Source organism: Rhinolophus sinicus, chromosome 16 (assembly GCF_057876585.1).
Source record: "Rhinolophus sinicus isolate RSI-liver-muscle chromosome 16, RSI-T2T, whole genome shotgun sequence".
In the NCBI taxonomy this organism is placed as follows: Eukaryota; Metazoa; Chordata; class Mammalia; order Chiroptera; family Rhinolophidae; genus Rhinolophus; species Rhinolophus sinicus.
Genome location: NC_142516.1, coordinates 73954118 through 73969590, shown reverse-complemented (window position 1 = coordinate 73969590; position 15473 = coordinate 73954118). Strand labels below are relative to the sequence as shown.

General features: G+C 37.6%; 1 long non-coding RNA gene across 1 annotated transcript in view; it reads left to right on the top strand.

Moving 5' to 3' along the window:
- The window catches only part of LOC141571106 (uncharacterized), a 230181-nt gene that overhangs the window by 100537 nt on the left and 114171 nt on the right, over positions 1-15473 (top strand). The window lies entirely within an intron of this gene.

Below are 15473 nucleotides of genomic sequence, written 5' to 3'. Positions count from 1 at the left end.
TACATCTACCACCTTCCTCCCCCGTTACCCTCTGGTAACCACTAAACTATTGTCTGTGTCTATGAGTTTTTGTTTCTCATTTGTTTGTCTTGTTGATTTTGGTTTATATACCACATATCAGTGATATCATATGGTTCTCTGCTTTTTCTGTATGACTTATTTCACTTAGCACTATAATCTCAAGATCCAGCCATGTTGTCACAAATGGTCCTATTTCATCTTTTCTTACCGCTGAATAGTATTCCATAGTGTATATATACCACAACTTCTTTATCCATTCATCTATCGAAGGACATTTTGGTTGTTTCCATGTCTTGGCCACCGTAAATAAAGCTGCAATGAACATTGGAGCACGCTTGTCTTTATGTATAAATGTTTTCAGATTTTTTGGATAGGTACCCAGGAGAGGGATTGCTGGGTCATATGGTAATTCTATTCGTAATTTTTTGAGGAACCTCCACACTGCCTTCCATAATGGCTGCACCAATCTGCATTCCCACCAACAGTGTATGAGGGTTCCTTATTCTCCACAGCCTCTCCAACGCTTGTTACTATTTCTCTTGTTGATAATAGCCATTCTAACTGGGGTGATGTGATATCTCATTGTGGTTTTTATTTGCATTTCTCTGATGATTAGTGATGTTTAGCATTTTTTCATATGTCTATTTGCCATTTGTATGTCCTCTTTAGAGAAATGTCTCTTCAGGTCCTCTGCCCATTTTTCAATTAGGTTGTTTGTTTTTTCGTTGTTGAGTTGCATGAATTCGTTGTGTATTTTGGATATCAGGCCCTTGTCAGAGGCACTGTTTGCAAATATCTTCTCCCATTCAGTTGGCTGCCTCTTTCTTTTGTCGATGGTTTCTTTTGCTGTGCAGAAGCTTTTAAGTTTGATATAGTCCCGTTCATTTATTTTTAGCTTTTACTTCCCTTGCCTTAGGAGTCAAATTCATAATATGCTCTTTGAACCCAAGGTCCGTAAGTTTAGTACCTACATTTTCTTCTATGCATTTTATTGTTTCAGGTGTTATGCTTAAGTCTTTGATCCATTTTGAATTAATTTTGGTACATGGTGACAGGCAGCATTCGAATTTCATTCTTTTGCACGTGGCTTTCCAATTCTGCCAGCACCATTTATTGAAGAGTTGTCTTTTCTCCATTATATGTTTTTTGCTTCTTTGTCAAAAATTATCTGTCCATATTTACGTGGTTTTATTTCTGGGTTCTCAATTCTATTCCATTGGTCTATGTGTCTGTTTTTCTGCCAATACCATGCTGTTTTGATTATTGTAGGCCTGTAGTACAAGCTAAAGTCAGGGAGTGTGATACCTCCAGTATTGTTCTTTTTTCTTAAGATTGCTTTGGCTATTCGGGGTCTTTTGTGGTTCCAAACAAATCTGATGATTTTTTGTTCTATTTCTTTAAAAAAATGCCATTGGGATTTTGATGGGGATTGCATTAAATCTGTATATTGCTTTGGGTAATATGGCCATTTTAACTATGTTGATTCTTCCAATCCATGAACACGGAATGTCTTTCTATTTCTTTGTGTCTTCTTCAATTTCTTTTAAAAATGTCTTATAGTTTTCAGCATATAGGTCTTTCACATCCTTGGTTAAGTTTATTCCTAGGTATTTTATTCTTTTTGGTTCAATTGCAAAAGGAATTTTGTTTTTATTTCTTTTTCTGAAATTTCATTGTTAGTATATAGGATTGCAATGGACTTTTGTACGTTGATTTCGTAGCCGGCAACTTTACTGTATTCGTTGATTGTTTCTAATAGCTTTTTGGTGGAGTCTTTAGGGTTTTCTATATATAGCATCATGTCATCTGCAGAGAGTGACAGTTTAACTTCTTCATTCCCAATTTGGATGCCTTTTATTTCTTTCTCTTGCTTGATTTTTCTGGCCAGGACTTCCAATACTACCGTGTTTCCCCAAAATAAGACCTAGCCAGACAATCAGCTCTAATGCGTCTTTTGGAGCAGAAATATTAATATAAGACCTGGTCTTATTTTACTATAATATAATACTGGGTCAATATAATATAATATAATATAATCCTGAGTCTTATATTAATGTTTGCTCCGAAAGACGTATTAGAGCTGATTTTCTGGTGAGGTCTTATTTTCAGGAAAACAGCGTATGTTGAAAAACAGAGGTGATGGGAGACAGCCCTGTTGTGTTCCTGAACGTAGAGCAAAGGGCTTCAGTTTTTCACCATTAATTTTGATTTTAGCTGAGGGTTTGACATGTATGGCCTTTATTATGTTAAGGTATTTTCCTTCTATACCTATTTTATTAAGTGTTTTAATCATAAATGGATGTTGTATCTTGTCAAATGCTTTTACTGTATCTATTGATGTAATCATATGATTCTGGTCCTTTCTTTTATGTGGTGTATCACATTGATCGGTTTGCGTATGTTAGAACACCTTTGTGCTCCTGGCATGAACCCCACTTTGTCATGATACATAATCTTTTTTTTTTTTTTTTTTATTTTTAAGATTTTACTGGGGAAGGGGAACAGGACTTCATGGGGGAACAGTGTGCACCTCCAGAACTCCTTTCCAAGTCAAGTTGTTGTCCTTTCAATCCTAGTTGTGGAGGGTGCCGTTCAGCTTCAAGTTGTTGTCCTTTCAGTCCCAGCTGCAGAGGGCGCAGCCCAGCTCCAGGTCCAGCCGCCGCCATTGCAGAGGGTCAGCCCACCACCCCTTGTGGGAGTTGAACGGGCAACCTTGTGGTTGAGAGGATGCGCTCCAACCTACTGAGCCATCCGGGAGCCCAGCGGCAGCTCAGCTTAAGGTGCCGTGTTCAATCTTAGTTGCAGGGGGTGCTGCCCACCATCCCCCCGCGGGACCTGAGGAATCGAACTGGCAACCTTGTGGTTGAGAGCCCGCGCTCCAGCCAACTGAGCCATCCGGGAGGCAGCTCAGCCCAGGGTGCCATGTTCAATCTTCATTGCAGGGGGTGCTGCCCACCATCCCTTGCGGGATTTGAGGAATTGAACCAGCAACCTTGTGGTTGAGAGCCCACCGGCCCATGTGGGAATCGAATCAGCAGCCTTCGGTGTTAGGAGCATGGAGATCCAACCGCACGAACCACCGGGCTGGCCCCCATAATCTTTTCAATGCATTGTTGCATTCGATTTGATAGAATTTTGTTTAGGATTTTTGCATCTGTATTCATCAGAGATATTGGTCTGTAATTTTCTTTTTTTGTGTGTTATTTTTACCAGGTTTTGGTATCCGGATATTGTTGGCCTCATAAAATGCGTTAGGTAGTATTGTCTCTTCTTCAATTTTTTGGAAGAGTTTGAGAAGGACAGGTAGATCCTCTTTGAAGGTTTGGTAGAATTCACTAGTGAAGCCATCTTGTCCCGGACTTTTGTTTTTGGGAAGGTTTCAGATCACTGATTCAATTTCCTTACTGGTGATCAGTCTGTTTAGATTTTCCAGTTCTTTGTGATTCAGCCTCGGAAGGATGTATGTTTTTAAGGACTTCTCCATTTCTTCTAGGTTATTGAATTTGGTGGTATATAGTCCTTCATAGTATTCTTGGATGATCCTTGTATTTCTGTGGCATCTGTGATAACTTGCCCTCTTTCATTTCTGGTTTTGTTTATTTGTGTCTTTTCTCTTTTTTTCTTAGTCGGTCTAGCCAAGAGTTTGTCAATTTTATCAATCTTTTCAAAGAACCAGCTTTGTCGCATTAATTTTTTCTATTGTCTTTTTGTTTTATATTTCATTTAGTTCTGCTCTGATTTTTATTATTTCTTTCCTTCTGCTGACTTTGGGTTTCATTTGTCCTTCTTTTTCTAGTTCTTTAAGGTGTAACGTGAGGTTATTTATTTGGGATTTTTCTTGTTTTTTGAGATAGGCTTTTAATGATATAAATTTCCCTCTTAAAACTGCTTTCGCTGCATCCCCAAAATTTTGGTAGTATGTATTTTCATTCTCATTTGTTTCTATGTATCTTTTGATCTCTCTTATTTCTTCTTTGACCCAGTTTTTCTTTAAAAGTATGTTGTTTAATCTCCACATATTTGCAGTTTTTCCTGCTTTCCTTTTGCAGTTGATATCCAATTTCAAAGCCTTGTTATCAGAGAATATATGCTTGGTATGATTTTAATCTTTTAAATTTGCTGATGCTAGTTTTGTGTCCCAATATATGGTCTATCCTTGAGAATGTTTCATGTACACTAGAAAAGAATGTATAACGTGATATTCTAGGATGAAGTGCTCTATAAGTGTCAATTATGTCCATTTCATCTAATGTGTCATTTAGGGCTGCTATTTCTTTCTTTATTTTCTGTTTGGATGATATATCCATAGCTGTCAATGATGTATTTAGGTCCCCTAGTATAATTGTGTTTTGGTCAATTTCTCCCTTTAGTTCTGTTAGTAGTTGCTTGGTATATTTCGGTGCTCCCTATTGGGGGCATAAATATTGGTGACTGTTATGTCTTCTTCTTGTATAGTCTCCTTTATTATCATGAAATGTCCATTTTTGTATCATTACATTTTTTTATTGTGAAGTGTGTTTCATCTGATATCAGGATGGCTATACCTGCTTTTCTCTGTATACATTTTGCTTGGAGTATCAATTTCTACCCTTTGACTTTGAGTCCATATTTGGTCTTGTTGCCGAGATGTGTCTTTTGGAGGCATCATATGGTTGGGTTTAGTTTTTTGATCCAATCTGTGCCCTTTTATCGGTGAGTTCAGTCCATTTACAGTTAGGGTAATTATTGATAGGATCCTGTCATTCTATCTTTGGTTTTCTGGTAGGACTGCGTCTCCATTGTTTCTTTGCCTTTTTGTTGCTCTCTATAATTTCAGTGTGGTGGTATTCCATGATTTTTCCCTCTGTTTCTTCTTTTATTATGTTATATATTTCAGTTCTGGATTTTTTAAAGTGGTTATTAATGGTCATTTTTTAAATGCTCACTTTTGCTACAAAAATTGTTTGCAATGTGTATTTAATACAGGAGGTGCCAAAAAATGTACACATTTTAAGAGATGTTGTCTATGTATTACTTTTTGAAGTTGAATTGAATTACGGTAGCAGTGTATACTATCACTTTCACCCAAAATGTGGCATTAATGAAATGAATGCTAACATCATTCATTGTATTACAATTCTAATACAGTTTTTTATTTTCTTAAAATGTGTATACATTTTTTTGGCACTCTCTGTATTTTGTTAGTTAAATGTGTTATATTTAAAAATACTTTGTAAGAATAGTGATCTAATGTTACTTTGCAGAAAATATTTCTGGGCCAATTGAACTTTTAATAATGATGTACATATAATTTAGAAAACAAATATGGGATTTTTAACATTGCTTTGGACTATTTGTTGATCACTCAACAATAGAACAAACAACAGAACAGATGTTTCTCTAAAACCATAAGAAAGTCCATGCATCTTAGTTATTGTCTCTTTTAGCAGTATATAATTATATTTATGATTACAAACAATTGTTTTGTTAATATATCAGCCAGCTCTATAGTCTTGAATAAATCAAAACTTACAAAGTGAAGAGGTTGGTTTAACCAAATTACACATCATGCAGACATTGATTCCCATGGGGCTGAACATCTGTATATACCAGGTTCTGGTAGCTTTCATGAAGAGTGGGTTTGTTTCCAGCAACACGTGATTCATTTAAGGAAATGTAGTATGTTTAGACACGTCCTAATGGTCTATGTGAATGATGTTTTCTAAGGCTGTCAGTGCATAATCAGTGCATAACCATACACGGCAGCCCTGAATGCTCAGAAATTTCATTGTCAAACTTGAAATGGCCAACAAAGTTAAGCTCTTGAGCCCAAGTTTTGAAAAATAAAATTGCATAATAGAATATGGCTGCAAATGAATTAGAAACATATTTTGATTCTCAATTAAATTTTGTCATGATACTGAAGGACAGAGTGATATATAATTATATGAATAAATGTTTACTCTTAAAGATCAGCATTTTTTCATTCACATTAAATTCACTGTTACTACCTTAAAATATAAGTGCATTTTAGGATGAAGACTATGGTAATAGCTGGCATCTAATTATTGGGAAACTATTTTCTTATTTTACAAATGAGAAAACTTAGCCTCAGAAATGTTGATTAACTTGTCAGAGGTGACAGCTCTTCAGTGATAGAGCCAGATTCTAATTCAGCTTGGAATGCAAGCCACAGGGCTTACCTTACACACCACTCGAACTCTTTGAGGGAACTTGACTCTTTCATGGGCACAGAATTGGCACTTCAACCTGCCCAAAGAGGCCTGCTTCTCTAAGGAAGAGCCTAAGTCTAAAGTCACACAGCCTGGAAAAAGGACAAGTTCCTGGGTGAGGGAAACAGTGATAATAACCTTGATTCTGCCACTGTGGCCATGAGAAATTTTCTAGGGAAAATTGGGTCAGATGTTCTGGTTTGGTTGAGGCAGTAGCGACAACTGTGATGGGGCAAAGGGTAGCTCCCTTTATTTCTGTGTTTGGAGTGGGCCTCCCAGCTAGGGCCTTTCCACTGATGAAGGCAGAGCTAGCCAAATCATTAAGGGTTCGGCTGGGAAGGAAATTGTCCAGTGTTTTTGTATGAATTTCGTGTTCTTTGGGTCAGTGTTTCTGAACTAGCTGGACTCAGATTTAGTGTACGAGAGACACAGAGTTTTCCTGGCAACACTTGAAAACATGTTAAGACTATCATTTCTCTGTTCCCATGTTCTCTGGCAAGTGTGACAGACACTCTAGTCCTGTAGTCGTGAAGGGTAGCTGTGTACACAGGATTTCTCCTAATCATCACCCTACTGCTCACTTCCTGCTATTTTTCTGCCAACCTTACTTGCCAGGGATTATCTGCTGGCTTTTTGCCCTTTCGCCTTCCAGTGCCAGGTGCTACGTATGCATGTGGTTCTGCTCTTTTTGCATTGGGAGGCCAAGATGCTCCTCTGCCAAGGCTACATAAAGAGGCCCAGGGGCGGGCAGATTACGAGGAAAGCCAGCCAGGGATCCTCCATGTAGCAGAGCTAAGTGCCCTGGCCAGAGCCTGGGGCTTGCATTGCTTTCACTTAAGAGTTAAAAATACAATGGAAAGAGGTGTTGGTAGCCCTTCCTCTACCTTCTCACCATATAGATTAATTAGCTGGACATGAAACATGCTCATTGAAAATTACCACTTTGGGTGACACCAGGAGTGTTTTCTCTTAATTTGTGAAGCTCAGGTTTCCAGAAATAAGGCATGTTTTGTGGTTTAATAGTGCTTAAAAACAGCTGAATGAATCAGAACCTGTATTGTTTCTTTTATATTAAAAACCTTACCTTGGCAATGACCAATATGATTATGACCACAATGGTGCAGAGGAAAATTAACAACTATTTTACCTTGAAAGAGCACCAACATATAGGTACTGCCATATTTCGTGTTTCTCATTGCTAAGAGAGATTTAAAAAAAGAGTAATGATTTATTTGTGGATTATTGCTTGGTTGATAGGAAACTATCTTCGAGGCATTTTTAAAAATAATATGTTCAGGGGAAAATTTTGGCTGTTATATACTATTTATTAACAAAAAAAAAGGATGATGGATTAAACAAGAGTTACTTTCCCAGGGAAACCATTAAATATTTATGTAGGACACAGAAAATAAGCATAACACGAATGAGTTCTGGCAAGCTAACAGCCCAATTTATCTTTAAAGTCCTTTACAAAAACAAGCTAATTAATCCTCCCACCCTTGACATGATAAAGTAAAAAAGTTGTTACCCCTTTTTTTTTTTGTTCATCAACTTAGTTTTATCTAAAAAACATTTAGTGTGAATGTCTTTTTGATCCTACTTGATGTCTTTCTCAGTGATAGATTCATTGCTGTCCCCTTAGAGACCCATCTGATGAAGTTACACTCCCTAAGAAAAGATAAAGTCAAATCGAGCTGGCCAATCATCACAGCTTGCGAGCTCATTTATAAACTTTCTGAAATTGTAAAACTTCTCCTTCCCAGAGGACCATGGCAAATAAATAATTCCTACCATGCATTTCTCATTGTGGGGGAAAGCTAAACTTTAGATTTGGTAAAAGTAACTGCTGTGATTTCACTCAACTATCCAGTGCCTCCCTGCTGACAGCGTGTCTTATACCGGGGGTGCCCCAAAAATGTATACGAGTGGACATGTTGGTCAACATTGCTCAAGCAGTAGTTCACTGTAATCAGAAGTGTCTGGACGCTGATGGTAACCACTTTGAGCGCAGCTTGTAACTGTAGAAGACAAACGTGACTTGTATTCATCTTTTGTTATCGGTATATATTGAGTATTACAATTTTATACAGTTTTCCTTTCTTAAAATGTGTATACATTTTTTAGGCACCCTCTGTATTTACATAAATTGACTTCGTGGATAGTTTACCAATTAACCAACTTTATCAACATTTTTTCTCCCAGTTTTATTGAGATATAACTGACATATAAGTATATAACATTTGTGTTTAAGATGTACAACATAATGATTTGATATATGTATATATTGCAAAAGGATTACCACAATAAGTTTAGTTAAATCCATCACTTCACATAATTACATTTTTTTCTTGTGATGAGAACTTTTATGGTTTATTCCCTTAGCAACTCAAACATACAATGCAATGTTAACTATAGTCACCATTGCTGCACATTACATTGCCAGAACTTAAAACTGGAAGTTTGCAGCTTTTGACCACCTTCATCCACTTTCCTCTCTGCCTTTGGCAGCCATCAATCTCTTCTCTGTTTTTATGATTCTGGTGTTTTAGATTCTACATATAAGTGAGATAATATATAGTAGTATCTGTCTTTATCTATCTCCTTATTTCTCCTAGCATAGTGACCTCAAGATCCATCCATATTACTGCAAATGGCAGGACTTCCTTCTTTTTTGTGACTGAGTAATATTCCAGTGTGTGTGTGTGTGTGTGTGTGTGTGTGTGTGTGTGTGTGTACACACTTTATCCATTAATTCATCAGTGGGCACTTATGTTGTTCCTATGCCTTGGCCGTTGTAAATAATGCTGCAATGAACATGGAAGTGCAGCTATCTCTTCAAGACAGTGATTTCATTTTCTTTGGCTATATGCCCTCATTCTGATTCTGCCAATTGTTTACATTTTGCTCCATTTGCTTTATCTCATTCTCTCGCCATCTCTCTATCGCTCTTTTATTTTTTTTTCTGAGTCTGAAAAATGGACAAGATATAATCTGATTTTCTTAGAATAATTCTGAGTGTGTACATGCTCAATATTTAAAAGATTGGCATATCCTTAAAAGAATATTATTGGTTTGTTTTAAAGACAAGACTTTAACTATCAATAATATTTAATAGAGCCAGATAAATCAAGAATAAAAAACATACATTTGCATTTGAAGTAAATCTCTTAAAGTTAGGGTCAGCTCTGCCACGTAGTAGGTATTGTTCAAGTATTCAGTGAATAAATAATTTAGAAGCATAAATATTCCAAAATTGTTTATATTTTCCTTTTCTTAACATAGTTCCTTTCTGCAACAAGAAGATGGATGAGAGTAACCTTTATTCTGTAATTTAGAATGTGAGTGTTTAACCTTTCAAACTTGCTTAATAATGCAAACTACAAACTAATAAATTATCTTCACATTAATGAATTAAAATGCTGTGTTTTTATTAGCTTCCGTTTAAGCTTAACACTGCAAAAGTCATCGCATTCATAACTGAGTCTGTCTTAAGTTAATTTCTATCAGTTTGGATTTGGAATCAGGAAATGCATATATCTTTAAGTAAGAACAATATGAAGAACAAAAAGTCTAAAATCTTCAAATAAATATGAAAGTATCTGAATCAGAGGGGTTCCCTCTTCATTGCTTCGTCATCTTTGGGAAGGAAAATGGGATGGGGTTACTTGTGCCAATGTCTTTTTTGAGAGGAATCTGTGATCAGTTGGAGTCTAGAAATACTTTTTGGTTAAGGCATCTGGTTGGCATTCCACTTTCCTTCTGAGTAGATAGCAATTAATTTTTTATTAATGAAATTGTATTGTTGACATTATTTACATTGTTGCAAGAAATTGAAATATCATTAAATGAATATTATAATTATGTCTATATGGTCAGATTCCTTAAGAGACTGTGTTGTTTGTGGTGGAGGATACCTACGATGATTAATTTTATGTGTCAATATGACTGGGCCATGGGGTGTCCAGACATTTGGCCAAACACTATTCTGAATGTGTCTACTATAAGTGTGTTTCTGGATGAGATTAGTATTTGAATTGGTAGACTGAGTAATGTCTTTCCCTAATGCTTCTCAGTAATAAACAACCAAAGGCAGTGAGGTCCCAACCCAGTCCTACAACTTAAAATAATCCCTGCCTTATAGGAAGAGAGGGATTATGCACAGAAGGATAGTCTAAGAGCAAAGAAATTTTCTCCGGGCCTCAGTTTGCTCATCTGGAAAATGAGTGCGTTACAAGATTCTCCAATCCCCTTCCAGGGCTGCCTTCCTGATTCTCTGGATTTTAAAGACCCTACATGGTCAGGCTGGGGGAGGGGAGGACTGCTGTCCCTAATGTAGGTGGGTCTCATCCAATCATTTGAAGATCTAAATAGAACAAAAAGGCTGAAAAAAAGGAACTTAACCTGCCTGACTGTTGAGCTGGGACATCGATGTTTTCCTGCCCTTGATCGGGAGCTTAGACCATCCAGACTTGGACTGGAACCACACCATTCAGGGCTCTTAGGGTCTCAAACTTGCTGACTACAGATTGTGTGACTTCTCAGCCTCCATATTTGTGTAAGCCAATTCCTTATAATTCTCTCTCTCTCTCTCTCTCTCTCTCTCTCTCTCTCTCTGCATCTATCTACCATCTATCATGTATCTATGCCAACTCTACTGAAGAAATTATTTTTCTCTGTAAATTGTTTGGCATTGTGAATTCAGGGTTAAGGTTTTGTTTTGTTAAAGTATTGCTCATTAATTGTGAACATGTGTATAAATCCTTCTAAGATATTATGAAAACAATGCAAAGTTCATTGTGAGAGTAACTGCTATACTCACCCTGGGAATAAATAAGGTGTGTTCAGTAACTAGCACCTAATAAGGTCTCCTTATGCGTTAACTATTATTTTCAGATTCAGAAGAAAACAACTTGAGACTTTTATTTTTATTTTTTTGCAATCCCATGTGATTCTTCCCACACACTATTTAAGCATTATTATTGTGCTTGGCACCTATCTGCATGGAAAAGTATTGTAATAGATTAGGAAAAAAAATAAAGCCCCAGGGCTTCTTATCAACATCTAAACAAAGGCATTCCTGCTGCAGAATCTTCAGAGCATGGCTGTTGAAGGCAAGGACATAAAATAATTCCTTTTAATAGCAAAATGAGACTAGGACTTTGGCATTTCAACTCCAACAACCACCTAGAACAGCAGAGTCCTCAAATGCTGCACTTTAACAAGTTCTTGTCATTTCCTCCTGCCGCCAGTTCATTATTGATGGTTGTGAATGAAACTGCTAAAGAGATGAGGGAAGGGAGAAGGCGGACAGAATTCTTATTAAAAGGTATTTCTATTTCTGGCAAATCACCTCTTGGTTATGCAGAGCAACAAATTTATCTGGAGGCCTTTTTTAAAAAAGTGAGTGTTGCCTTATAATGAATACTAAATAAAACCAATAGAATCCAGATTAATTTTTAATGAGCAGCAGTTGTGTACTGCATGTAATAATATTGAAATTAATACATAATTAAAGTAGATTTGCACAGAATAGTTCACTCGAGAGTTGAGTAGTGGAGAACAAAATTGAACATCTCCAAATGCGACCCACAGCTCTGTATCCAGATTTTTCAGACACATGGAGAGATTAGTATTTCCTTGAGGGAAAGTCACACTTCCCAGCGGCATTAGAGATCAGTGGAAACTTTGACCAAGACTAAAACCTGCCATGTTACTTCATAGAAGGTGGTACAGGAGATTGATTAGGACAAAATCTACACATGTCGTAGCTTTGCCCACAGCTCTGTTACCATTACAGTGACTTTTCTTCTATATTTTCACTGGCTAATGATTTTCACCTTCCTTAAGTCAGGTTGTTAGGTCAAGCATTGTCATTCTGGAAAAGTAAGCAAGCAGTGCTACCAATCAACATAGCTTTAAATATAATTTGACTTTATTATATTGTAGATATTATAATGGAACAGTGGACACCTCCAAAATGACAAGGAAAATACACTGGATGGGGAGGGGCCTTCGATTCTTTGTCCTGCATCTCTACTGCAATTGCTTTAATGAACTGCCAAGTTATTTCTGGAGAGGGCACCTCCATGTGGGGAGAGAGCAGTTGTAGATTTCAGCTGAGAGTTGCCTTAGTGAATATCTGTTGCTTTCTTTTTTTAAACTCAGAATCAATCCCCCCTTCCTCTGCCATCAGCTCCTCCATTTGCCATGGGGGAAGCACCTCTCCCACACTCTCAGTCCATGTACTGTACTTCAGGTGGGTTGAACCTCATCCTCGGTTCTCAGTGGGTGTGACTCAGAGGGTCACATCCACTTGTCCGCTGTGATTGGTTCAGGAATGACCATGTGACCCAGACTGGAAAAAACAGAGCCAGTAAAGCTCAGTTCTAGAATTTTAGCAAACTGCTGGGAGAGAAGCCTTCTCTTTTGCTGAGGACTTAAAGCTGTGAAGAGGTAGACCTGGCACTTGTGCTATGGCACAAGCCTTCCAGAGAAAGAAGCGAACAGAGAAAAACAGATGTTGAAAAGAGGTGAGCAGCTTTCTGTAACATTGTTTAAATGCATGGACCCAGCTGTGCCTAGAATTGATCTACACCAGGACTTTCACTGACACGAACTGATTAAGTTCCCTTTTTCGCTTAATCTAGTTTGAGCTAGATTTTCTGCTACTGCAATTCAGAGTCTTGACTAACATCGGACTCTCAGAAGTCTGTGCCTTTTCTCTACTGTTAGCTTAACAAAATTTGGGACACCCACCCCTGCCAAGTTTGTGTGGTTTCTGCTGGAATTGGGGTTGTAACACTCAATTTGATCTTTGGAATCTCCCCAGGTCCCTATCTCGATAAGGAACCCCTATGCCCAGGAAAGCGGGGAGAAGCAGCTAGGATGATGCAAAGCTGCAGAAGTTAATGATCCTGCCCTCCCACTTTTCTTTAGCCCCCAGTTAGAGGAGATCCCTTGAAGGCAGACCTTAAACACCCAAGGATCAAGTTAAAAAGGCAGATTAGGATTCAGAAAGTCTTGGGTGTGGCATGCGATTCTGCATTGCTAACAAGCTTTCAGGATGCTACTTGTCCCCCTCTGAATTGCAAGATGCTTGGTATTGCTTGGGCATGGTCTCTGTCTGCACACGTCATCTCTGCTTCAACCCAGAGTCTAAACTGCGACTCCAGACGGATGAAATTCTTCAAGGAATTCCTAATGAGAAATTTTCCTTGAATCTTTTACCCTCCTCTTGGCAAAGCTTTTGAGCTAGAGAAGGTTTTTGTCTAGGGTTCATGGGTTATATAGCTATGGATGAAATGTCTAGAAAACCTCCAGTTTCTTGATGACAAATCATACTTTTATTCTTCAATAGATTATATAACTTATTTATCTAGCTCTAAAACAAAAGCTCCTATTTGCATTCTTGCTGTTAATCTTCAAGTTTTCCCAGCAGACAGAGCACTTGTTATAGATGATCAAAGCCAGTTTGGCCCTGATCAGACTGAAACATGCAGTGTCTTCCTCAGGGAAACCCCAGGGCAACTGTGAACAGTGACAGAGATTTTCCAGACCAACCACTAAGTGGTCCTGGAGGAACCCAAAACCTATGTTACAGTTTTAGAGAAGGGTCAGAGTTCCTTTATTTAATAAACACATCAATTCTTATTTATTATTATTAATTTATTATTGAGTATAAACACATCAATTCTTGTGGGCTTTTTTTGAGCCCACAACTTTTTATTAACCTTTCTTTCTAAATGACAGGATAAGTAATTGGTTGGTGCAAAAGTAATTGCGGTTTTTGCAATTATTTTTAACAGTACTGAGAAATAGGGAAGAGTGAAACAGAGGGGTTGAATAATTTCTGGAACACATAAAGCAGATGGAAGTGGGCTGAAGAAAAGCAAGGTGGAAGATCTTTCACTACAACACAAAGGAGGCAGCCACTGCAGAAGTGACTGGATGATTCTCGTCTTAAGTTCAAAGGTGACTCTAGGAGTTGGGTTAGTTACCTGTAGGCATTGGATTGCAAGCTAGAATTAGACCATTTTTGTTCGTCTACAGAGATATTTTTGTGGAAAATTGGTAGCCAATGTTATGTTAAACTAGAAGTCTAGTGCAAGTGAAAGCTTTGAAATGTGTGGTAGATGTTTGTATTTATATTAATGAACATGGGATTGGGAAAGATTCTGAAGAACCACTGGAGAGGAAAGCAAGGGCAGTGAGGCAGACAGTTAGGTCACCGTGGAGTAACGAAGAGGGTTGTGTGCGTGTCGGGGGTGTGGTATGTGCTATGTGTGTATGTATTTAAAATCTGATAATTTCTCAGAAAGAAGCTTAAAGGAGACAGTGCCATAATAATTAAATTTCTGGAATCTGCTTCTTCTTAGCGTTATTAGAATATGATACAGCTTGATTAGTATTCCTACTGGGTCTTTTGCTTAAATTCCAGCTAAGGGTTTTATTTCCTTGAAATATGATTCCAATATGATGATCATAAGCCTTGGTTAATTTTAAGACATTTCTCTTCAGTCATCAGTAGTCCCTGCCAAAAACTCATTAAAATACCTTTTAACTTCTACTTTAAGGTCATTTTTAGTATTTGTAGCACGGTTAATTAGAAAACTGCCATTTCCTTTATTCTTACCAGAAACCCACTGCAGTAGCATCTTTGACTCTGGCATTTTGCTGACTGCCCTGTTTCCCTGAATTTAACTCTAACAGAATAAATGGCTCCATTTTTGCTTTGCTATATTTTCTTTAGCTATTAGTTTTGCAGCCTTGATTGCTGATAAACCTAAAGCTGTCATTTATTAATTTATTGAGAAGCTCTTCACAATCTCCACAGAGTCAGAGAAGATGCCAATTAAATTTGTTACTGCAAAAGGGAGATCACAGAAAATGAATTTATATGTTGAGCACTAACTTACATCAAGTTGAATTCCAGTTTCCTAAAAGTACAAAATGTCTCATATGGAAATTCAATATATACTTATTGCTGCATTTTTGCAGACGTTCAGCAAATATCGTTTAGTTATTGCCTTCAAGAAAATGCATAGAGGGAAATTGTAAACTTTATGTTGTATGTGTGAGAGAGACCTACTGAAGAGGACACAGGAAACAGCTTCTAGTTCCAGTTATCACGAAGCAAGAGTTTACAGAACCTGGCGATGCCTCAGAGTTACCTGGAAGTTTTTGAAAAATACAGCTCTCTGGACCCCACTGAGAACCTACTGAATTAGCCTCTGTATTGAT